This window comes from Monodon monoceros, unplaced genomic scaffold (genome assembly GCF_005190385.1).
Source record: "Monodon monoceros isolate NGI ecotype Baffin Bay Population unplaced genomic scaffold, NGI_Narwhal_1 Super_Scaffold_9, whole genome shotgun sequence".
NCBI lineage: Eukaryota > Metazoa > Chordata > Mammalia > Artiodactyla > Monodontidae > Monodon > Monodon monoceros.
Window position 1 is genome coordinate 36,875,210 of NW_021703786.1, and position 25,139 is coordinate 36,900,348.

General features: G+C 51.8%; 1 protein-coding gene across 4 annotated transcripts in view; it reads left to right on the forward strand.

Moving 5' to 3' along the window:
* The window catches only part of PRKCA (protein kinase C alpha), a 371,195-nt gene that overhangs the window by 295,882 nt on the left and 50,174 nt on the right, over positions 1–25,139 (forward strand). The gene's annotated exons all lie outside the window — the stretch shown is intronic.

A 25,139-nucleotide genomic window follows, 5' to 3' on the forward strand; every position in this document is an offset into this window, starting at 1 on the left:
AGCTTTTCATTTTTCCCTGTTTCTCTAATCACCTGTGCGCTGGCTGTTGGAGAGATTCATTCTAGCAGCCCACGGAGTCTCTGTACCTGGCCCGTCCCTTGGGAAGCTTTCCCTTCCTCGGGCTCATTAGGATGCCCTGCAGTTCCCCCACCCTGAAGAAGCACACGCGTGCACACACGCGTCTGCACAGAGACCTGCCATTGGCACTAACGTGATGATGCTCTCGTGTGCCTCCTCTTCTTGCTGTGGCTTTCTTCTTCCAAATAAAATCCTGTCCCAGAGACGCATACAGGCCATATCCAGAGACACTGGGTTCCAAAGAACGTAAAACACAAAAATGTTCAAAGTGCTTTGTCACCGATACCTGGTTAAAGAGGCTGTTGATGGCAAACACTTAAGGGCAGGGGCTGCGAGCCTGGGTGCCCTTGGGAGCGTAAAGGGGTGAAATGGGTCCCCGAGAATATAAATAAATGGCGGTGACAGCGGGCCTCTGGGCGGGTGGGACAGCGGGCTGCGGTGCGCGCGCAGGTGGCACCCCCACGCCGGGCCCCAGCCGACGGCGGCCGAGCTCGAATCTTCCAGTGCTTCCGGGGAAGCCGCAAGGCCAGGTTTTCACGCGGCGCATGTTCTGATTCAGTTTAGCATCAGCAGCCAATTAAAGGTTGAACTTCGTGCAAGTCAAACATGTATCTGTTGCCTTAGACACAGGGAGGATCCATCCAGTGAGAACCAGCTTGTAATCTGTGCCCCCAAGAAACAGAGATGAAGTTCTTTGCGAAGAGGCTTACAATAGCTAGAAGCATTCAAGTGCAAGGCTGCCCGCTAGGGTCTGGGGGTGCTTCAGGGGCCTCTGTGAGGCGTGGCTCTTGTCTGATTGCTTCTTCCTTCCCGTCACCATCCCCCCGCTCCCCGCCACAGGAGCACAGGTGCCTGGAATGCTGCCAGGAGGGCTGCTTCCCTGACCCCGTGCCCCCCGCCCCCTGAGAAGGGAACCCTTCTAGAGAGAGTGTCAGGACGGAAGGGAACCCAGGGGCTAAGGAGACCCTGCCTGCGTCCCGCGTGGGGTGCAGGTGCAGGTCACCGGCCGTGGGGCTCAGGGCCGCGGGAGGTGCGGGGCGCACCTGGGGGAGGAGGGTGCTCGGGCCTCGCGGTGGTGTCGCTCGTGGTAACGTCTGAGGCTTCTCTTTGCTGGTGGAAAAACACTGACGCACGTCTCAGGCTTCAGTTCCGTGGCTTCCTGGTGAGTGACCTTCCTGTTTTTCTGGGCGGTGAGTTTAGCTTTTTACAAAGGTCAGCATTCCAAACTTCACCACCTCAGCTCTGGGGGTGTGAACGTCACGGACCCGGCGGTGGCGTCGCGGGCTTTGCTGAAGGGCCTCCCCCGTCCAGCTCGGTGAGCGCTGTGCCTGGGGTGTCTGGTGGACCACGCTCCAGCCTTTCCTCTCAGCGCCCCCCCGGCTGTGTCCCCAGGCTTTGCCAGTCACCGCGGCTCACTTAGAGCATTTGTAAAGCGCTCTGCAAGAGGCTGCGCGGGAAGCCGCTTGCCAGCATCACCGAGGTGCTGAGAGTTTGGGGACCCCTCTCGTGCGGCCGTTCAGACTGGGCAGATCGGATTCTAGGCAGGGCCTCGATTGTCCAGTGGTGGGGTCTGGAAATGGGGAAGTTGCGGGGCTTCCCCAGCACCAGACTGCTGTGAGCCAGGCTGTGAAGGCCAGGTCCGCGTTGGGGCAGCCCTGGGTGGCAGCCAGCCTGCCCGAATGGGCCCCAGTGGCGTCAGGCTGTGAGTTAGGATGCTGCCTCTGGACGCCCCTGTGTCGTCCCTCTCAGCCCCCAGCCGCAGCGTGACCGCCTCCCAGCATCTACAGAATCCCCTGTGTTCCCTTCCCTCCACGTGATACATGCCGTGGACTTGCTTTCCATACCAGTGCTCCCGCCCCACACCCACTCGTTTACGGATACTTTCCCAGTTTGATTCAGCTGAGTGCAATTTTCTTTAAAATTTCAAGTTCCGTGGTGAATCAGGATTGGCTGAAACACAACACAACAGTTAGTCTTGTTAGGAACAAGCCTTCCTCAGTGGGATTGTAGAACCTCTAGTCTATAGGGTTATTCTTTCCGTGTCCAGCTCTGTTTTCTAGGAAGAGTTAACTCAACTCTGGTTTTCGAATCCTTCCCCGGAAATTAAAAGTCATTGTCTTATGAAAGAAAAATCAAAACAGATGAACGTTTACAACTCAGCCACTGCACTAGTATTTATCTGCTCATAATATGGGAAAAGATTTCAAATTTATTGTTGATTCTAGAATCTTGGCAAACAGAATGATCAGTGAGTGAAGCTGTTAGGAGCCCAGGAGAATCCCAGGATGGTTGGAAATGACCTTACTCTGTAATGTGTTGTCCCACCGGAATTCGCCTGCCTAAAAGTCGAAGCCAGAACCTTGACTGTGATATTCACGGGCAGCGCACCCGCGGGCCTTTAACCTGTTCCGTGTTTGTCTTCAAATATGTGGACCCCGATTCACAAACATAAGTTATACATTTGTTCATTTGTTCACTAATAAGGTTTCCAGCAACGAATAAAGCAAACCGTCCCCCCATCTGTGGAGGTTAGGTTCTGTACCTGTGAGCCTTGCTTCAGATCTTTTTGGGAACGATGCAGGAAGCGTATTGGGAAATAAACATAACCCCCTGTGCTGGTCAGTGACCCCCTGGACCTCCCGTCGCTGTTGAGGACATCCAGGTCTCCTGTTCCTTCCTCCCGCTTCTGGGCCCCGCTCCCCGTGGTGAGGCTTGTGGTCAGAGGCCAGGAAGAGGGGCTACTTTCCCTCAGAGGTGATCCAGCGATGGGTTAGCCGTGCCCAGCAAACTTTCCTTAAAGGGTCCCATGATACATGCTTCCGGCTTTGCACAGCACGGGGTCTCTGGCACAACTTCTCACCTCTGCCTTCGTAGCATGAAAGCAGCCCCAGACAAGATGTCAACAAATGGATTTGGCCCTGGCTCAGCCCGTGGACCCGAGAATCAGACCTGGTTCTGCCACTTATTAGCCATGTGACCTTCCTGTGTGTGTCCTTCACTGTAAATGGGAATAATAGCTCTATTTACTTAACAGAATTGATTCGAAGATTAGTCAGTAGGAAAGTTCTAAAAGCGTACTTGTGCAAGTGTTAGCTCTTAACATCATCCCCCTCTATATGTTTCATTGCAAAAACTAGGTTATTGAGGGCACTTTTTTTTTTAACTTTAGGAGCTTCCCTTAAAAAAATGAATTTTCACGTTGCAATCATGCTGTAAATAATGGGCACGTTCGAAGTTCTGTAGACCAGCCGTATGATGAAATAGAGGCCTAATGGTAAGAACTGTATCGCCATTTAATAACATTGTTTTTATGGAGAGATCTATCCTCATTTACATTGACATGGATCTCTGGAACATAATGTGTGTAAATTGGGAACTTCGTGTAACTGGCAATGGATCAGATAATCCCTGGACAAAACAGGGTTTCAGCAGTTTTCAGGGGAGGAGAATTCTGACGCTGAGGAGTCAGTCTGCATGGGCGCTTCTGCAGGGGCTTGGTTTAGGGTCCTGGTTAAACACTCCAGGTGAGCACATCTGGAAGATGCTGGCTGTAAGCCACCGGGAATGAAGGCAGGTTATATAATTAATCACCAGGAGAGTGGCAGCTAATGACTCATTAGGTCAACGACAGAAAGGGCCCGTCATCCACTCACACGAAAGCCCAGCAGCTCTGTGGGTGCCATGTTGCTGTTTAGATCTCTTGCCAAATCCAGGGTCTGGACCTTTCGCATCTTGAGCTATGCCTGGGGACTTCTACAGGACATTCAACTTACCCATTGGAAGAAAGGATATCTTCTGACCACACCTGTTCCTCGTTGAAAACGTTTTCAGAGGACCTACTGGCATTTGTCCATTTCCCTGGTTATTAGTGAGCTGGAGCATTTTTGCCTTGTGTCTGTCAGTCGGCTGACTCTTCCCCGGAGCCATCTGGGCCACATCTACCTGCAGAGTTGGGTTTGTCCCAGAATCAAGAAAATGGGAGGAGGAAAGGGGAGGCGAGGAAGAGGACCCCTTTCCTCCCTAGGGTCTGCTGCAGAGCCTTCTCCTAAGGCCTGGCCCCTCATCCCTGGGCAAGGCCTTCTAACCAAGACCAGCCCTGCTACCCGGGGAGCAACTGAGCCAGAAGAGACGAGAACCTTCATCAGGTTTTAATCCAGTATCACTGCCACTACCTCTAACTTGTATTCTGTTGACTCTCAGGTACAGATGGGCTTTAAAGGAACTCATTTCTACCTGTGGGGTTGCTTGTCTCCCACACGCGTCGTTACGGTTATAGGAGAGTCCAAGGTTTAAAAAAAAAAGTCAAGCAGCTTTCCTCAAAGGAGGCCTCACCCTTCTGCCTGACTGTCGTGGATTCGTCACTTTCGTCATTTGTTTTAGATAATTTAAAAAACAACATGATAAGCAGTTAAAAGCACCTTCGTCTCTTTCTCTTCTTGCTACCCGCCTTGCTCCACTCCAGCGTAAGTGAAAATCTAATATTAAAAAGAAAGTTAAGAAGCAAGACAGACGCATCCGTAGCGGAATTAAGACAGCTCAGAGGCCACGCGCTTCGGGCTTTGTCTGCGTCGGAATTTTTCTGTTGTCAGAAAATAACGGAAAGTAGTGCCCCAGGGGAGGCTGGCAGATGGTATTTCATAAATAACTCCGTGGAGTGTAAGCGTTCCGGAAAACAAGATGAATTTATTTAAATTGCAGTGTGAGCTCCCTGTAGGGAAATAGTTTGAAAGTTCTATAGAAAAGAGAGAAATTGATGACCGTGTGTGAGACACAGCAGTTGCTCGTGGGGTGTGGTCTTGACCACCATCCCCCATCCTGTCCTTTCAGGGAGCAGGAGATAATGGCTAAGCTCCAGGCGTTTTCTGTGTTGAGCACGGGTACCACGTTCCTTTGAGAAGTGGTAGTGCCTCGTGTGGTTAAGAGCCCAGCCCTAGGGCTTCCCTGGTGGCGCAGTGGTTGAGAGTCCGCCTGCCGGTGCAGGGGACACGGGTTCGTGCCCCGGTCCGGGAGGATCCCACATGCGGCGGAGCGGCTGGGCCCGTGAGCCGTGGCCGCTGAGCCTGTGCGTCCGGAGCCTGTGCTCCGCAACGGGAGAGGCCACAACGGTGAGAGGCCCGAGTACAGGAAAAAAAAAAAAAACAGAGCCCAACCCTGGAGCCTTCCTGCCGGGGTTCAAATCCCGCCCATCTCCATCCCACATGTCTGAACTTGGACAGGTTACTCAGGGCAGGGTATTCTAGGAAGAATATACAGCTTGGAATCGTTCTCTGGGGCTTCACATCCTGGCTCTTCCACTTACTAGCTCTGGTGACGTCGGGTGAGAGTCTTAAACTCTCTGATCTTTATAGTTTCCTTGTTCATGAAACGGGGATGATAATAGTACTACTTACTGAATTGCTCCAAGGACGACAGCAGTTCATTTATGTACGTTGCTTAGCCTGGTCCCTGACACAGGGTGAATACTCAGTAAATGTTAGCTAGGACTCCATTTTGCCTTTATCAAAGCTGATTATGTGAAAAAGACATTACCTATTCAAATTGAATTTTGACTTAACGTTTATAAAAACGTGTAAACTCCGAGACTATATTTATGTGTGCAGAAGAGGTGCTACGAGAAGGCGAGAGCGTTCCAGACCCCTGTCTGAGTATTAGAAACATCGTCAAGGCCTCACTCCTTAGAGCAGACCAGTGCATTGGTTGTGCCAGTGTTCACAGCCCTCCGGAACCTGAGGCTGAACTCTCATTCTCCTGTCTTGATGATGTTTTCAGAGGACGGGCTTCCCAGGCCGTCTCTTCTTCGGCTGTTTCCTGTGGCATGTGGCACGTAGCTGCATTTTCCCTTACCCTGAAAATCCTCTAGGGCTGCACTGCCCATTTCAGCAGCCACTGGCCACATGAGTCTATGGAGCACTTAAAATGTGGTCAGTCTGAGTTGAGTTGTACGTGCTGTAAGTATGAAATGCACACCAGATTTCAAAGGCTCAGTAAAAAGAAGAGAACGTAAAATAGCTCATTAATAATAATTGTTATGTTGATTATATATGGAAATAATATTTTGGATCTCTTGGGTTAAATATACATTTAATACCTCTATTCTACTTTGTGTTCTATACTTTTATATGTTAGTATTAAATATAATTTTATTGGAATGAATTTCACCTGTTTATCTTTTTAATGAGGTTACTAGAAAATGTAAAATTACGTCTGTAAGTCACATCTGGACAGGCTAGTCTAAGATATTCCTCCCAATGAAGAAAAACAGTTTCTTGCAAGATGAGGACTGAAATGCAAAACCCATGACTTTCTGATGTACAGTATTTTTCCCGGGCTTAGGAAATCAGTTGTTTCCAAGAGACCTGGATTTCACAAAATAGATCCCCTCAAGATTCTGAGCCCATTACTGGGTGCAGGTAAGTCTAATTGTTTTGCATGGCCAAGTAACTGTATTAGAGACAGGGATATAAGAAAGCTGGGGTGATACTTGAGTTATCTAGTAATTTAATAATACACATTTCTAGTAATAATCTCAAAAGTCACAGTGAAATCTGTTGAGATTTTCTGGTTAGTTGGAAAGTTGTGAGCGGAGGTCAGACATCCAGGGAAGTGCAGGGGCAGGGCACCTCTGGCCTGTCTTCTGAACACACGGTTGTCTTACATCTCGTGTTGTAGTAAACGTGTGACCTGAAGACTGGGATCCCGGAGCCATGATGATTTTAACAGGTATTTTGGAAACAGGTGACAATAGCTTTTTGTGGCTGAAATATTTTATTTGGAAGACTTGTTTGAATAGATTCTACAGAATGTCCACTGGTCAGAATCTAAAGCTGGATTAGCAGTGGCTTCTGTCAGTAATGTATGACGTTGTGTCTTCACAGCTTTTTGTATTTGTGACCATTTGGTCTAAACCCAAAAGAAGCCAAGATAAAATTGATCCCCATGGCCCATGAGAATGAGCTGCTTTGCAGGATCTGTGGTAGAGCTCCACAAGCTACTAGCCAGGGTCACCCTGGAAACTCTGCAGATGCCTGAAGATACATATGTATCTGTTCTTGTTTATTCTGGGGAAACGTTTTGAGATTATCCTTGTTACTGATTAACAAAACGTGATCCGATTACGCTTAGAGTTAAGGTATTTTAAATCACCGCACATGAGACTCAATTGCTAGGTTATATGTGGAAAGAGCAAGCAAGCATTCTTCTGTTTACTGGTGTTGAAATCGGATTTTCCAAAAGCCTCCATTATCTTTGAAGACTTCAGCTAATTCAGGATATCTTCGATGGGAAAAAAATAGTTCATTGGAGACCCTCAGATAAATTGTAGCTGTTTGTTGATTTGATCTGGCCTGCCACTGTTACTATGGAAACCTGAGTACTTTCAGATGACCTTTTGGACACAACAGAAAATCTAAGTGCCCTGATACGGATTCTGCTTTTGTCCCCCCTAAATGGCTTACATAATTACTTTCTGAACTGTGTGATGTTAAGAGAGGAAAAAAATCTATTAAATGTACATCAGTTAAAAGAGATTTTATTTTAATCTTTGTGCTTCGGTTCTGTCTTAGGAGCAAAATCTTAAACTAAAATGGGACAAGGCTTGGTGTTAGAAACCATTTTCACCCCTCCATTAGATCATTGTAATGGGGTCAGCCCTGCCCCTCAGCAGAGCAAACTCCAAGGAAGCCTCTGAAAGCAACTGCACAGAATTTTTTATTAGTCTGTGAGGGAGGCTGAATGCATTTATATTACAGCAGGGCAACATGTTTTCAGTATAATTTATCTTATGGAAGTGATTTTGTTGGGAAACCAGAAGAAGACAGTACACCCCGGTCGTCTGTTCCATCCTCGTGAATTCCTGAAATGACAGAAAAGCTTTGTATTTGTAGCCGTGGAGGTAGCCTTGTGGCTGGGTGTTGCTGGTTGAAGAAACAGGGCAAACCTAGTACTAGCAGCAGTTATCACGTGTCCCCAGGCCCTGGTCCCCACAGGGGATTCGCGGGTGCCAGCATGCTTCCCCCTGTTGACAGGGATGGGAAGGAGGGAAGAGAGAGCCAGTGTCCATAGACGTGACGTAGACGTGATGCACGTGTTTATCACCTGAGGAGTGCAAGGCCCCTAGAAGAGAAAAGCTGGAATAAGGATAACAGCACACTCGATGGTGTTTACTGTCTTTTGCAAGGAACGTAGCCTACAGAGAATTAGGACTGTGGATCCCTAGAGAGGTGATCCCAAGGTCTCTGAAGGGGGAGATGACACCTTCATGCTCTTGACTCTGGCAGCTCCACGTCTGCTCCGTGTACCAGCAGCATGTGGGGTCTTTAAACACGTAAACATGCGGGATCTAGGCGGCTGCTGGGGGTGAAGAGCACGGTTCTGGGTCTGGCCGTCCGGGTTCTAAACTGCAGAATCTCAGACCCCGTCCTGGACTCGTACTGGGTCAGAATCTGCATTCTAACCACGTCCCCAGGTGATTCGTGTGCCCGTCACAGCTTGAGACATGCCGGTGGAGAAGACGTGACCTGTTGACTAACAAGTCAACAAGTTCAGATTCCAGGGTGTTTATAGTGAGGGCAGACTCCATCACCCCCGTATCCATAGCAAGTGGCGCGGGGTCACAGCCAACCACGTGTCCACTTCTTGTTTTTAGTATCTCATTTTATTTTTCAGTTTTATGGAAGTACAGTTGATTTTCAATGTGATAATTTCTGCTGTACAGCAAAGGGATTCAGTTATGTATGTATATATATAAGTATATGTATGACCTTTCTGTTTATCCCACCTGTCCACTTTTAAATGGTTGGGGGAAAAAATCCAAGAAGAGTAATATTTGTGATACTTGAAAACTAGGTGAAATTCACATTTCAGGGTCCATAGAGTGTTAGCGACACAACCACGTCCATTCATTCCCTTGCTGGCTGTAGCTGCATTCAGGCTACGACAGCAGAGTTGAGTCATGTGACAGAGACTAAGACCCATGAAGCCTAGTAAAATACATGTTGTCTGGCCCTTTCCAGAAAAAGTTTACTGGCCCCTGGAAAGATGGAATAACGGAATATCAGAGCTGGGAGGGGTGTTAAAAATCATCCTTGTCAATGGGAAAACCAAAGCACAGAGGAATTTAGTTGAGCTCGTGAGTAGCAGGACCCAGCTCCCGTCTGGCATAAAGCTTCTCTCCCCTGTCCTGGTCCTGTCCCCCCCGCACCCATGACACTCCCCCAGGTGTACACCACGTTCTTTCATGCATCTCAGAACCTGCTGTGTTCCCTTGGAAAGACCCTCCCTCCTCTGCTTCCCTGTCTCAGGCTCATCGGATCCTAGCCCAGCCTTTACATAATCCTCCAGCCTTTTAAACTGGCCCGATGTTTCCTTGTGCAAACTGAAGGCCGCTGCCTTGCTGGACACACCTGTGAGATGTGTCGCCTTCATGAGTCCAGAGTAAGAACCTTGGGTCCTGCTCTGAATGCTTTGAAATCTGAATGTCAGGCCCACGAGGAATCCACCTTTTCCTGGCTTTTGTCGACATCGCAGGGAGGCCGTCTGAGCTCAGGTGTGTGTCTGGGAAGAGGAGGGAAGCCCTTGTCCAGGGCCGAGGGCGCTCTGCAGCCCACAGCCTCCCTCTGCTTACACCCCAAGTCCCTCGAGCACTGGGGCAAACCCACACGTGCGATGAATATGGTCACCCTTGGGGATGGACCAGCTCCTTTCCCACCCTGCTGGTGGGCTCCAGAAATGGGTAATTCTGGGGATTTCCAGCTGCTGAATCCTGCCTCTACTCGGGGCTAGAGAGCTAAGACATGAACCTTGTTGCTAAGGACGTTGCTGAGTAGTAACGGGATGTGAAAACTTTTACCGTGTCTCCACTCTGTGGGTAACGGTCCTGACCCTCTCTCCTTAGCCCACACCCGGCGGCTAACCTAGAGGAGCAGGTGCTGACTCAGGCCTCAGGTCGGTTCTCCGTCCAGCTCTCGAGATGCTGGTGCAGCCTCACCACTGCAAAGGTGGTGACTGGCCTGGTGTCACGTGGCAGGAACGAGGAGGCCTGGGGACACGGAGGCTTCAGCGGGCTCACCGTGGCCGGGGTGCTCTTGGGAGTTTTGTTCTGGTTTTGCTGATGGTTTTGTTTCCATGGATGCGGGTCACCTTTGCCTTTCAAGACCTTGGCCTTGGGTGTTCCTCTTCCCTGGCGTGAAACCGACAGACAGGTGGGGTCCCGGAGCGTCCTCGCTCAGGAGCTGAGTGGATTCAGCACTGCTGTCTCTTCAGCGCGTCATTGAAAACCAGGTGGTTGACATTTAGGCTAATTGCAGCCGACAGTGACTTTGCCCACTTTGAGCAGGGGCTTTGCTTCCTCCCCGCCCACCCTGACATCCAGGCGTGCGGTCCAGGAAGGCTCCCTCGGGGCTCCTGCCGACTGTCTGGCTGATTCACCGCATAAGCCTTTCCTTTTATTTTTCTTTAAAGGAGATTTGGGTTGGTTTGTTATAGCCAAGCTTGAAACAGCTTAGAGTTCTTTCTGGGTCCATTTAAGTCTCAGAATAACTGCCCGGGGGCGGCTGGAAGGCTGCAGGCTGCAGGGCGCTTGCACAGAAGTGTCCATGCTGGGGGATTTTTGTCTGCTGTCACAGATGGAAGTTGGAGGTGTGACCCCCTAAAGCTGTGTCACGGACGTCCCAAGGCATCTCGGCCAATCTGGAGACCTCGCTACCTCGAGGTATTCAGGCAGAGATTGGGCAACTCTAACGGAAGCTGCAGGACAGAAAGGCAAGCTTGAACTTCGTCCGCAGCCCTTTCCAGCACCAGGATTCCAGGGAGGGTGTTTCTGTTTCTCTTGTTGGTTCCTTTTCATCTGGATGTGGATTAAGATCTCTAGCCTAAAATAGAGCTTTGGGGATTGGAATAAAATGCCCTGTTTTGAGAATAATTATAAATAGATTTGTGATCACAGATTTAAACGGCCATAATTTTAAGATGTAATAGAAGCTCATCGATCCAGACCTGTGGAAAACAGATGTGAAATTCACAAGCTGCCCAGTGCCCTGTCTTTGTGGGCAAAGTCTTCCGAGCACAAAATATCATCCAGTTGTCTCTGGTCTCCTCTCTGCTCAGGATCAGGGCTGTCGTGACCCTTTCAGGCTGTGGAATTTGGGTTCAGAAAATCAGCCTCCCTCACATTTTCTCCCAGCAGCTGACCCACACGCTGTATGAACTTGGAGAATGAATCCCATGACTGCTTGTGTAGAATTCTCTGTTAAGATGGTCTCCACTTGCTTTTCTCACATTAGTACTTGAGAAAAGTAAAGTTTTCCAGTCATGATGGCTTATTTTAGAAGTTGAAAGGTGAACAGATGTCCGCCTGAGGAGTCAAACCTGGTGGATACCTGGCATTTGGTCAACCAGAACTTGGCTAACGAGTTGCTCAATGCTTTTACGTTTCGCCAGTAACCTTGGGCCTTCTGAATCATCAAGAAAAAGTACATGTCGTTACACATAGTTTTAGTGGCAAGTGGGTTTGGTTTTATTCTTGTTCATGGAGTAACAGCGATCTGTGTGTAAAGAGACCTGGTAACTGGCTGTTAGCACCGCAAACACTCGACTAACCAGCACCCCTGTGTCCCATCACCCCGTCCCGCGGATTGGCCGAAAGCAAAGGAAACACGTGAATATTGTGGAGTTGTTGCCATGATGCCACGTCTGGCTGCACAGACGCCACGAGGAAGAAGAGAGAAGGGTCACGGCCTCTGTGGTTTGACACGGTTCGTTGGGGAAGGGTTAGTTCCCGGCCCTGCAGGGGCCCGCGGCAGACCTGCAGCCGCGAGCGCCGAGCGCTACCCACCTTCCTTTCCGCCGTCTCTCCCCTGCTCTTTGTCTGCATTGTCAGCGGGGCCTACGGTGCATGGAACCCACTTTGCTGTCCTCCTGTGTAGCTAGCACTTGCCCTGCTAACCTCGCAGTCTTTCTCCCTCTCCTGCCTTTCCCAGGGTGTCACGTCCGCCTCTTATAGGTAGTGCTTCCGCCACCCTGTCCTCTCCCGCCTTCCCTCCCACAAAAACGTTTGCCCGGTTTCTGTGCCCCCCCACCGGCCTGAGCCCCCAGCCGTGCTCCCCACTCTGAAGGATGCACTGTGTGTCCTGGTAGCTAGAAACTCGTGCCCACTGGGTCCTGTCCAAACGGCCACGGCGCCCCAGCAAGGAAAACGCTTGCGTGTCAACCACCCAGAGGATATTCCAGGCCTCCCCCATCGTCACATTAGGTGCCTTTAAAGTTTTGCCAGGGAAATAGTGAAATCTCCTATGAGTGATTCATGAGAAGTTCAAGCCAATTTGGAAAGCAGCACATGAACGGAAAGAGTGCATCTGTAAACTGACAACACATTTTCCTTTCTTTCTGGTAACACGTATTTCTAATCATATATCAAGACCCATTTCCAATCTGATTTAGGCATTACACCTACATTAGCATGCAGTCAGTGCGACGTACTTGCACTACGTGTGTGTGCTGATCTGCAAGATTAGTGGAAATATATCATGGGCTGAAATCACCAAATTGTTGTGATGTTCCACATGCCTGGCTTCATACTCCTACCTCTATTTCATGTTTTTCTCATTTCTTCCCAACTCATGTAATTGTTGTAACCTAATCAACCATTCTGTCCCCAAAGGATCCAATGGAATTTTTCAACTTGCATGTAAATTATTTTAAAAATCTGCTCTATTGTCATTTCTGACAACATCGCTGTCTTTTGGGGAGCTGGTTAGGGCCACATACCAGCTGTGTTCTCAGTGTATTGCTTTTGTTAATAATTTAAATTAGCCTGAGATTGTTATAGCATATTCATATTGGAAGCAAGTGGAAAATTTAAACGCTCCAACACTTGGGCACAAAATTTGCAAGAAGTCCCACCCCTACCCTAAGCTACAATCAACATTAATAGTCTTTCAAAAGCACTGTACTAAAGAAAACATCTAATAAGTCATGTTTCTGAAGTTTCTCATCTCCAGAACTTGTACCTGACACTACAGGCGTGTCTCCTGAAGGGGCCGCGAGAGATTAGTGACCCAGGTGACTGGGAATGGGGAGGAAAACAATATTCTTTGAGGTTTCACAAGTCTTTGCAGAGTGTGGTAGCTGTCATGTCGCTGCCCTCCTGTTGTGTGTGTTTTAAAATGTTGTCACACGACGCGGCATGTCCGCTTTCGAGGAACATCTCCAGAGGTCGGCCACTCCTGAGTATGCTGAGCCCCTGGGCAGTGTTGCCCCCCGCCCCCCTGCGCCCCCCGAGTGAAAACACCCTGCGTCCTCAGAGTAGGCAGGCGCCTCTGGGTCATCCCGGGCGTGGAGTCACCTCCTGCTTCCAGACGGACAGACCGCCTGCCGTCTGACACCCGTCATTTCAAATGAGGGCCCCTCTCCCTTCTCTGATGAGCTGGACTCACACCTGGTCCTCGGATCCTAATCGTGGCCCAGAGGGCTTCTGAGTGCTGTGACGTGCCTGCGCAGTGTCGTTCTGTCTCTGTTACTGTACTGGAAACTTCGTTATTCCACGGAGAGTTAATAAACATACTATGGGGCTGTGTTTCCCAGCAGACAGGAAAAGCTGGTGCAAAACTCCGATGTGGCTGGAAAGGGAAATAGAGAGAAAGGAGAAGAAAGGGCTAGAGTGGGGGCTTCACCTCCCTGGGCCCCCGCTGGCCGGTGACCGTGGCCCCTCCAGCTCCGGGGAGGGGCATCCCCTCCAGAAGGACTGTCCTCCCCCGCCGGCCGGCAGCACCTTCCGAAGCCCCAGGCTGCCCGGGTTCAAACCCAGCCCCACCAGCCCAAGCCCTGTGGCCGTCCTAGTCCCCTCAGTGTGTCCAGGTCTAAAATGGGGACGATTCAAGTACCACCTCCTAGGGTCGGGCAGAGGCTTAAAGGGGTAGGTGTCACAAGTGCCCAGAACAAGGCGCACCGAGGTGTGTCTGCCGCCGCCGTTGTTCTCGGCACCCTCCCTGCGTCCTGCCGCGGGCTCAGGGCTCAGGGCTGCAGCCCTGGTGGGCGTGCCCCTGTGCATCAGTGTTTCCTGAGAAGCCGTCACCTAGTGAAAGGAACCTTCCTTTGTTGGGCTTTCTCAGCGGCTCGTGGGCCTGACTCGGGGCCCTGGGTGCACCCGGCACACGGAGCCCTTCTCGGGGGAGCGGGTTCGGCCCCCGCCTGCAGCTGAGCAGGGAGACCCTCCTGCCCAGAGGTCACCTAAAAACAGGGGCAGGAGGTGCCGGCCGCGAAGCCTCTGCCATCTCGCTTTGTGCTGGGTGTGTGTTTTATGTTTCCTGCACCTTTTGTTATGGGGTCTTAGGACAAGGAACCCAGGTGACTCTACCTGAGAAGGGAAATGTCACCTGGATGTGGGGAGGGCACCCTGACCCGGCGGTGGCAGTGGGGTCCCGTCACTTGTTCACATCTCTTTTCGTGGCAGCACCCTCGCTGGCTTGTGAGCCAGTCTTCCCCTTGTAGCTCTTTCTGAGCGTAGACCTGTCGGTAGTCAGTCCACAGCCGGCACCCCGGACCAGTGCTCTCGGTTGGCACCTGGAGAGGAGCGTGTGACCAGTTGCCCTGGGGGGGGGGGGGGGGGGGGGGGGGGGCGACCCAGCCACCATCTCGGTCCTCACCGGGCCTGGTCCTTTTCTGAGCCACGTTTCCCCGGGTCCGGGCAGCCTGTGGGGACCCCTGGGGTCACGGTAACTGAATTCACTTACATTTTACTTCCCCGGCCTGTTGACACAAGACTCCCGTCCGCTTCCGGGGCAGAGACATCCTCTCCCCCAAAGCTCGTCCTCAAGGGCCTCCTCCGGGCCTGGAAACGAGACCCTCAGAGCAGACGCCATGGCTTGTCGGCCGTGCGTCCTGAGGGTGGCTGGGAGCTCCCAGCCATTGGGGAGGGGGCCTCGTCCCCTCACGTCCGTCCTCTCCGCTCCGCCGCGGCCTCGGGGTGCAATCCTTCCGGTACTGCAGCTCGGCAGCAGCTCCTGAGTAAACGGGGCGGGGGTCCCTACACAGGAGGAGGCAGGGAATTTGAGTCCGTTTTACAGATGAAGGAACCGAGGCCCCGGAGAGGTCAGCAGTGCCGGAGCTGGTCCTTCCCATCCATGTCGCCCCCCAGGTCCCCTGTCAGCTGATTACCACGTGGGGCGGTGGCGTGAGGGGACAGCCCAGAACAGCGCAGCTGCCGCCAGTCTCGGAAGCAGGTGTCCCATTGAGCTATAATTAGGTCCCTCCTTTTCAAAGACTGGTGCAGTTTAAAAACGCTCAGCGAAGATAGGATGAAATCAACGATTATGGAAATGTTGTACTAAATTTAATTGCAGTCAGTCCCGCTTTCAAAATGCTTGCTGCTGTCAATTAGAGGCATCTTAGAAAAAATTTAAATTGAGTAATTGAGCAAACGTATTCAGCGTTTTAGGGAAAGGATCATATTTTTTTCTGTCTTTACCTCCACGGGGATCAAGTTTCCAACCTCTTTTGCTAGGTGCCCGGTCCTTCCCACCTTGCCTGCAGCAGCTGAACGGCGATGAAATGTCTGGAACTTTCCCCAAGGATCTGGGCTTTATCGCCAGTTAGGGTTTGGGTTTTTGTTGTTGTTTGTTTTTCGGGAGCTGACATTCTGTGATCGCTTAACGCCAGTTGACTTTCCCCAGGGGTGGCCATTTCATGGAATTCTGCCCTCCTGTGACTCTCCGCATTTCTTTATTTCCCAGGTTATTCTGTGCTTCTTCCTGTAAGATAGATACAGCGGGGTCTCAGGCACCACACCAGCCAGCCCCCTCGACCCTCACAGCCTCCCTGTCGCCACGTTTTGCATCTGTGGTTTGCAGAGTCTGGGCCCAGTCAGAGGTTTGGCAAGAGATTCAGGACACAGAGACGGCTAAAAGTGGTTGGTTTTTGTTGTTTTCTAGAAATCACGTACATGGCGACTCTGAAACATACTCGGGCATCAGCACACATTGCATAGGCATCGTGCAAAGGCCTGGTTCTCACGTGAGATCTGAGTCATCCCCTGTAAAGGTAGAGCCGGGAAGGTATACTTGCAGCTTATTTGTGCCATTTTGCAGCATTTAAGGGAACTTTACCTCTGTGAGGCCAGACTAGTAAACTTGGCCGTATTTCTGCTAAGAGTCCAGTCAAAATGCAATGGATCCAGAAAATAAATACCACAAGAGGGCAGTAAAGATTTGCAAATAAAAGAGCACGAAAACCTGCACCCAGAAGACAGCAGTGAACTTGACTCTGCACCTCTTTATTTTTTGATGGGCATGAAGATGAGGTTCTCACTTTGGGCTCCCAGCTGTTCCTTGATTTTAGGGAATCATCATGGTCCTGCAAAGGGGAGGAGGCCCGGGGTTCCTTGAGGTCCCAGTGGTTCCTGCAGTCTGCTCGTGCCGAGTCCAGCCCACTTCACATCTACTCCGCTTTCTTAGCACAGAGAAGGCTCCCCCACTTCTAAGCAATATTGCCGGCAGTCTGGAAAGTCATTTACTTTGATGGCTTCGTGAGTTCATTCGGCTCTGACCCTGCCCCAGCCGACTTACAAAGCCGGTGCCGTGTTGATCCCAGAGGGGTGTGTTTGTAGCAGGAGAAGGATACAGGTTTCAAAAAATTACTAAGTGCCCCAGATCCTTTGCCAGTGATGTGCTGTGGCTGTGAGCACTCCCCTTCGGGTTTCCTCTAAGGTTGGCATTAGACGGGTGTGTGCCCTCAGCTCCCTGGTCAAAGACAGTCTTTTTCCAGATGGAACAACTTAGGAAGGATAAAGTTTTTGGTTCCAGCTCCTCACATAAGTCTGGATCCTCAGCCACTGGGGAGAACTAAGATCGGCAGCCTTTCCAGGACCTTTGTAGCAGGTGAGACCAGTCGTACTATTACCACCTGACGGTCGTGGATGAGCCTGCCTGAGGTGTGTGTCGGCGATCAACGGACAAATCTGGGAGATGGGGGGGGAACTAGGTTGCCTGCAGAAAAACAGCGCAGCCGGACACCAGAGAGAGGTGTGTAACACCTGGTTCCAGATGAACCAGACGCTTTGTATTTTCCACGGTGGGCAAAGTGCTGATGTGTCACTGGTCCAGCGTGTCTCCCGGGAGTGTGGCTCGGTTACCATGACAACAGAGGCCTGCTGGCTGCCTGCAAGTGCAGCAGCAGCGACAGCCTGAGTGGACGTGTCCGTTCAAATGCTTCTCATTCAGAAAATGACTTAATGCGGTTTCCCCAGAAATGTTTGCTCTACCGAACAAGTACTCCGCTCGCCACGCTGTTTGGCTGCAAAGCAGCTTTTTCCGGTGCTGGTCGTGGAAGAGGCTGAGTAGTAATTTAGTTCAAGTGCACTTGAGGTTCTTAATTGTTGCCGTTCTGCTCGCTTAGCGAGGAGAGAGACGTTGTGTTTAGATCTAACTGCAAACGAGGATGAACGGTTTGGGAACCTGTGTGACTGAGGGTGAGAGTAGGCGAACTGCAGCCCACAGGCCGGATCCTGGCTGCTGCCTGTTTTTGTGAATAAGGTTTTATTGGAACACAGCCATGCTCGTTCACCCGAGAGCTCATTCACGTAGCTCTCCCACTGCAGCGGCAGAGCTGAGTAGCTACGACGGAAACGGTATTTGGCTTGCAAAGAAAACACTTAATCTCTGTCCCTTTATGGAAAACGTTTGCCTACCCTAGATATAGGAGGGTGAGCACTGAATTCAAAGATCAGGGTGTTGGATTCAGAAGCTAGGGAGGAAAATTGATTTAGACACATCCACTAGGCCCCCTGGGCCCCAGCTTCCTCATCTGTAACACGGGCGGCCTTGAGTAGCTTATTTCCAACTTCTTTCAAATACTAAAAGCTCCCTCAGTCTTAGCACCGGGGAATGACCCTCTGCGGGATGACCCAGGGCCCTGTCTCAAGGACTGATGTAGAGGAGGGTAGCGTTCTTCTCTTCCCCCGCCCGGTGCGGTCATGACCCAGCTCCGTGGCCCTGCGGAGCAGAGTTAGCTTTCTGGACAGGAGCATCTTCAGCTGGACCATAGGCAGGTCTGACCTTTTCCAGGACTTTCTGTGGCTGCAGGGCTCTGGTTCTGAGGCCCCTGCCCACAGCTGAATGGCACACACCTGTGATTTGCTGTCTCCCCGTGATTCCCAAATCCAGGAGAGGACTCTAGTGGGCAGGTGTCCACACAGGTGTGTAGGAGGACACAGGTTGCAGGGAGGTTGCAGTTGCAGTTTGGATTGTACTTCCGAGTCGAGGACGTGGGGTTACTTGAGGGGTTCGCTTACCTAAGAACCACTGTTAAACTCTCTGAGCCAATTAACTTCTCTCCCAAGACTGCTCTCCACGTTATCTGGAGGTGAAGGTGTGCTTCCATCTTGGCGGCTGATATAAAGCACATAGACGAAGCCAAATCTGAAAAGGAAGTGCTGTTAGGGATTCCAGCCACGGAATTAGACATGGGACCTAAAAGAAACCAAGATCCTGCCTTCAGGGATGAGTCTGCCCTGAGGCTTTGGGTTTCCCCCCTTTCTCTCTGACTTTCCGTGGCCAGATTTGAACGTCCGGCCTTGTGTACCAGCCTTTGCAATACCAGGACCCCTTGACCTGGCAATTCCACAGCAGGAACCTATCCTGGGGAGATCGGGGTTGCACAGAGATGTGGATCACAAAATGGTTCATCTGCACGTTGATGACAGTGAAAATCGGAAACAACCTAGGTGTCCAACACTAGGGGAATAGTTAGACCAAGTGCAGGAGAGCCGCACAGTGATGCGGGGGGCATCACACAATCCCTAAAGCCACGCGGTAGAAGAGCGCCTGTAGCTTAAAAAGATCACATCGTACACAGGGGAAAGACAGGTTACAAACAATAGAATTGTGTGCAGGTCAAATACGAAAACATGAGGAGAGAGGGTTTAGAAGCGTATCTCACAAAATGTTCACAGTGATTATCTCGTGATTAAAATAATGGATATTTTAAATTGCCTTTTTTTTTAACTTATCCATGCCAGTTAAATTTTCTAAACTGAACATGTATTACTTTTATAACAAGAAGCAGCATTCTTATAGAAATTATTTAAAAGCAGTAACTCTGCCTTTTATAAAGTTTCATATTCGAAGGAATTGCCTTCCCCAATCCTTCCATTCAGTCTAGAAGTATTTGAGGATCACTCCACCCTGGGCTCTCTCCTGGGCACTGGAGACACATCAGTGAACAGAACAGATGAGGTTCCCGCCCTCCTTCTGACAAAGCGAGAAAGAAATATATAAATAGGTAGTGAGGAGAGCTTGAGGGACGACAGGGTGCCATGTTGAAGCCTCGAGGTTAAAGCATCACCTGAGCAGAGACGGGAAAATGCCCTGCCCGTGTGGGTAGAGAAGGAGAAAGTGCAGAGACCCTCGGGCAGCAAGCATGCCTGGCATGTTCCAGAAGATGAAAAATTATTTAGCCAGAGAGCAGCAGGCGTTTTATTTACTCTGACTGTGCTACCCAGGAGGCTCTAATGCCCATTAAGTAGCATCGTCTTAACCCGTTGCCCACTTACTGAGTCGAGGTAATAGCCGTGACTTGTGGCTTATGAGAAATACACAGGACGTGCTCCATTAACAGTGTCATGGAAAACGCTTTCCTTTGTGGTTTTCTTCTCCTGAAACCACTTGATTTCTCTTTTAAAAGAAAAAAAAAATTTATTAAAGTGTAGTTGATTTACAACGTTATGTTAATTTCTGCTGTACAGCAAAGTGATTCAGTTATACATATGTATGTTCTTTTTTCATATTCTTTTCCATGTGGTTTATCACAGGATATTGAATATAGTTCCCTGTGCTTATACAGTCGGACCTTGTTCATCCATCCTGTATACACTAGTTTGCACCTGCTAACCCCAAACTCCCAATCCCTCCCTCCCCCACCCCGTTCCCCTCGGCAACCACCAGTCTGTTCTCTGTGTCTGTGAGTCTGTTTCTGTTTCGTAGACAAGTTCATTTGTGTCGTATTTTAGATTCCACACTAAGTGGTAGGTAATTAACGTTGCTCTGGTTGCAGGTGAGCACGTCACCTTAGAGGCAGGTTGCTGTGTGGGGCCCGTGGTTATACGTGGCCTGGCTCTTTCTGTTACCCACGCCCTGGTTGATGGAGCAGAGCACCAAAGCACCATCAGTCTTACATTGCCAGGTTGTTCAGATGTACAGATACAGACACAGAACATTTTTATAGCAGAAAAAAAAATGTAGAAGAAATTTACAATTATTCTTCTGCCCCTACACCTGGTCGTTGTTGGCCTGTCTGCCCTCGGAATCTTAGAATAGGAAGAACCTTCTGTCGTCAGGTTCCTCTCTCTACACTTTACAAACATCTATGGTAAATATATTCATCAAAGCCGTATTTTCTACTATGCTAGCAAATACTATGTGTGTTATCGGAAACACTTTTACCAAATAGGAACGACTAGAATGTAGTTAAACGGGAAAGCAAACTTCAGAGGGTTCCCCAAAGGCTGTGTGATTGCAGGACAGACCCACTGGGGGCCTCTACAGTATTCCGACTCGCTCTGTGTGATTTACAGAGACGCCACACTAGGAGTCCTTTAAATTGTGAACCCCTTCAATGATGGCAGGCGGTTATGACTTCACAAGAATGTATCTGTCGTACAAAATGAGACACACGTTGGCTATTAGTAAATTTTCCGACGGGGAAACAGTACTGCCTGTTCTCGAGTCCTGGTAATCCAGTTAGCACCATGATACCAGACTGGGCCTCACGCTGATATGCCATCTTTCAAGGAACCTAAGGATCCTGGGTTCTCAGTTGTTTAATCATAGCCGATAAACCATGCTGTGTTTCAGTCTAAATAAAAAAAAAAAAAAAAGGGCACGCTAAAGCTTCAGCATTTAAAGTCGCTATTGTATTCTGCAACAGTATACATAGTTTCCATTTGTATTTCCTCTTTTAAAACTTTCTATGCATTTTAATAAGTTGAGGTCTTTTCCTGTACCTAGTCCTAGCCCAGCCTCTTCGGGGGCTACATAAGATTCTTCAGAAATCAGGGTGAGCAGTTGCTGAGACCCGTTTCCTGTCCTGCCCACCAGGAGGGCACGGAAGCCCCCGGGGACATGCCTCGACCTCCCCACAGGTCCCGAGCCCCTGGGGAGTCTGTCTGCAGCCCCGACACATACCCACGGGGCACAGGGTTTCCGATCCACGCACCAGGCAGCCTGCAGCTGCTCACAGAGGCCTTTGACCCACCGTCAGGGAGCAGGTGTGTGCCAGGAGCCTGGGGTAGGCACCGACAGTGTCTCCCTCCCGGGGCAAAGGAAAGGAGACCAAGCTGAAGGGTGTGCTCTGAGGAGCTGTGGTGGCGGCTCTCGAAAAGGATTCCTCGTTTCATCTGCAGCATCGCCCAGGGATGTAGAGGTCGCATCACCCCCGTATTAAACGGGAGGGACCCAAGCCCCAGAGAGGCCGTGTAATCTGCGCACGCTCACACAGCGAATATGGATAAGGCCAAGATTTGATCCAAGCTCTTTAGAATCCAAGCCAGGGGCTCTTTCCAGAGCTGCCCTTGATTTATGTGATAATTGAAGGTGTTTAGAGGTGAAAACAGTCTTGGGATCATTGAATCTGGGGGAGAAACATTTCGATTGTCTTAGATCAGCACATCTCAAGCTTTAAATGTGTGCAGGAATCACTTGAGGGTCTTGTTGGAAAAGCATGTTCTGATTTGGTGGATCTGGGGTGGGGTGGAGAGGCTGCATTTCTGACAAGCCGCCTGGTGATGCCGATGTGGCCAGTCCACGGACCACAGGACCTTTGCACTGCAGGTTCTTCAGAGGAGAGGCTACTTATTGATCTGGTTTCCTCAGCACCTAGCCCCCATGTCTGAGGCATGACGGACACACAGATATTTGTGGAATACGTGCTACCGTGTTCTGAAGTCACACGCGAGGACCCGGGGGTTCTGAAAACCCACTGTGTGCTGAGCAGACACTCTTGCTGGGGCTCCACTGGGCCCTCTTGGGAAAATGGAGGTGACTAGGAAGAAAAATGAGAGGTGCCACACGTCGAGCCCTTGCTGGGTACCAGTTACCGTGCTCCTCCCAAGAGCCTGGCGAGAGGGAGGCCAGCAGGGTCACCCCGTCTCACAGAGGATGGACCAGAGGCTCGAGGGGCTCGGGGGCTCGTGCCCGGCCACACGCCGTGTGCTGAGCTGGGACTCGCACTGCGGACTCCGGGCTGCTGCTCGCTAGAGAAATTAACACAGGACGTCAGGGCCGAGGCGTCCCACCTGCGGGGTGGAGGACGGGGTCTCACTGCAGCTCCCTGCCATCGGATGCGGCTCAGAGCCCGGCCCTGCATCAGCTTCCTTCACTCAGGATCTGAGCTTCCTCAGCATGGGGCATCGGCAGCCCTGGTGATGTTCTCTCTCCTCTGAATTTCAGCCTTCAGGAGGTAACCGGCTTTCCGGTCTCCGTGATGTGGATTCCCATCTGCTCACGGGCCCCGCGGGGCATCAGACTGGGCCGGGTCATGTTTACGTTGCTGTGAGCGAGAGATGTCAGCACTATTATTCTGATGCCTCGTGGGTTTGCCCACAGCTCTCCCGTGAGACCCTGTATCCCTGGACATATATTGATTTTGTTTGCACTCCTGGTGGAGTCTGAATTACGTTCCTGACACCCGGAGTTCTGTCAACAGTATGCAGGCCGGGAAGGGCAGGTCTCTGTCCTGCTCGGAGGCCAGTTGGGCTCAGAAGATCGTTGCTGTTCTTCAGTCCAAGATCCCAGCGAGTCCACTCACGGGAGGCGCGTCCCTGCAGAGAAGCTCTCGCAAGGGCCTGCTGGCCGGACTGGCGTGGCCTCTGGGGAGGGTCACCACGTGGTCATCCTCCCTGAAGGCAGGGACGCCCTCGCGGCCCCGCCCTGTGGCTGCCCCAGCTTGACCCGTGACAGCGTGAGGGAAGGAATCGTGACCAGGTATGAACGTCCAGATGCACGGCGTCAGGGCCAGCTCTCGGAAGCGACCACCTGGTAACTGCTACCTTTCTGTGTTAACGTTTGTCATCTCCCCCACGAGCCCCAGCTGCAGCTGACCTACAGCTCATGGTTTGGCCTCGTCCGATTCTGTCAGTCCCACTGCTCCCCGCGAGTTCACGTGTCTGAGTGAGTGAATGAGATGCTCAGAGTGTGTAAGCACGGGCCGCACGACCACTGTGTCTGATGACACAGAGATGAGTAAGGTGGGCCCTGTCTCCCGGGGCCTCACGGTCTAGTGAGGAAGACAGATCAGCAAACCCAAGAAGAAGGTGTGTGTTGAGGTCCTCTCGGAAGCCGGCTCTGCCACAAGGTTTTGAGAACGAGAATTCAGCTGGGACTGGGGCTCAGCCCTGCCGGGGAAACGTGGCGTGACGTGACATCCGTGACAGCAGCTGTGGGCCAGTCCAGGCAGGCACGGGGGCGCAGAGCCAGAGGTTCAGGGCACGTGGACAGGTCACAGACCGTGTCGGCCCCAGGTCGGAGATCTCAGGATGGAGACATCAGGGTGACAGAGGGGTGCCGCTTGAGCTGGATTTGGGGACAAACCAGACAGCAAGGCACCAACCAAAGACCCGAGGCCGGACAGACGGCCAGAGGGGCGGCGGTTAAGGTCCGAGCTAGGCCAGCCAGGACTCCTCGTCCACTGGGAGGGCTCGGCCTTTCTCTCCGCCAGACAGGCCATCAGGGACCAGGACGGGATCCCCTGGAAGAGGATCCCTGCAGGCAGCGGACGGGGGGTAGGGTGGAAGCGGGGAGACCAGCGAGTGGCGAGGGGGGTGGTGACCGGACTGGCCAGAGAGGTCGAGGAGAGGGCGGATTCTGGACGAGTCTGGAGGCGGATCTGGCGTGACAGGGTCGCTGTCGAGTGAGATGTCAGTCACATAAAGACGCGGTAAATAAATACTCACCAGCAGCCCTGGGAGCTGTTAGGAGGAGACCAGGGCGCCACGGGGGAGAAGGGCAGGACCACGTGACAGGTGAGCTGCACCCTGGGGAGGGGCACAGGCCGGGGCGAAGCCGCACGCAGACAGCCTGGGGGGGCGGGTGAGAAGGCGGGGGCCGGGCCAGTGCCCACGCCCCTCCTGGGGTCCTCAGCCCTCCGGCCCCCAGGCCTCGCTGCCGCCCCCAGAGACGCGGCTCCCGAGGGGCCCACCGGGGTCTCCTCCACCCCAGGTCAGGCCCGCCCAGAATAATGAGATTCTGAGCTCGTGGGATTTTCTGCCGTTCGGAGAGCTGCTTTGAAAGCCCAGAGCTGCGGTGGCCGCAGGGCCTGGGCGGGGGGCAGCCTGGGCGGCGGGCTGAGGCCGAGGGGTCTGTGGGGTGAACTGCACTCGGGGGCAGGGCCGCTGCCTGAGGGCCCCAGGCTGCTTCTTCCTCCGGCCGCCTGGGGCGGGGGGCCTCCCCGCGCTGGGGGCCAACCGTGGCCACGGGCTCGTGGTCCGCCTTGGAGTCAGGGTCGCTCGTGGCCAGTCGTCCATCCCAGACCCTACACACTGATTTCAGAGCAGCATCCGGCTTCAGAGGTCCCCGAGCACCTGACTGCAGGGGTATCCTGTCCCTGGAATGAGACCGAGGCCGCGGCCCTGGTACAGGCGGCGGATGCGGGCTTGTGAGCCCCGCGTCAGGTTGGAGGCCTCGCTGCATCAGCCCGTGTCCCCTCTTGCACTGGAGTTGAAGCGCCAGAGGAGGGAGGGGCAGGGACGGTTGGGCAAGGCCACCGGGGCCACCAGGGGCACCTGCTCAGGGCCTCAGCTGCGCCCGGCGGCAGCAGGCATGTTCCTGCTCCCTCTCAGCTGTTCCAGCACCTCGAGCGTGAGGCCACTGCATTTGGGCCTTTTCAGACGTCATCGTGAAGTTCCCGATGAAATTAAAGTCTTTGTACCGCTTTCTGATCCCTTTTTTCTTTGTGGCCATCGGAAGAACGGAATAGAGGAGCACAGTCGGTATTCCCGTCTTGAACTTCCTGATTATCTAAATTTAGGCACAAACGAGAAGGCTTATCAAGTTGGAATCGTTCTTGGGCTGATGTTTGGA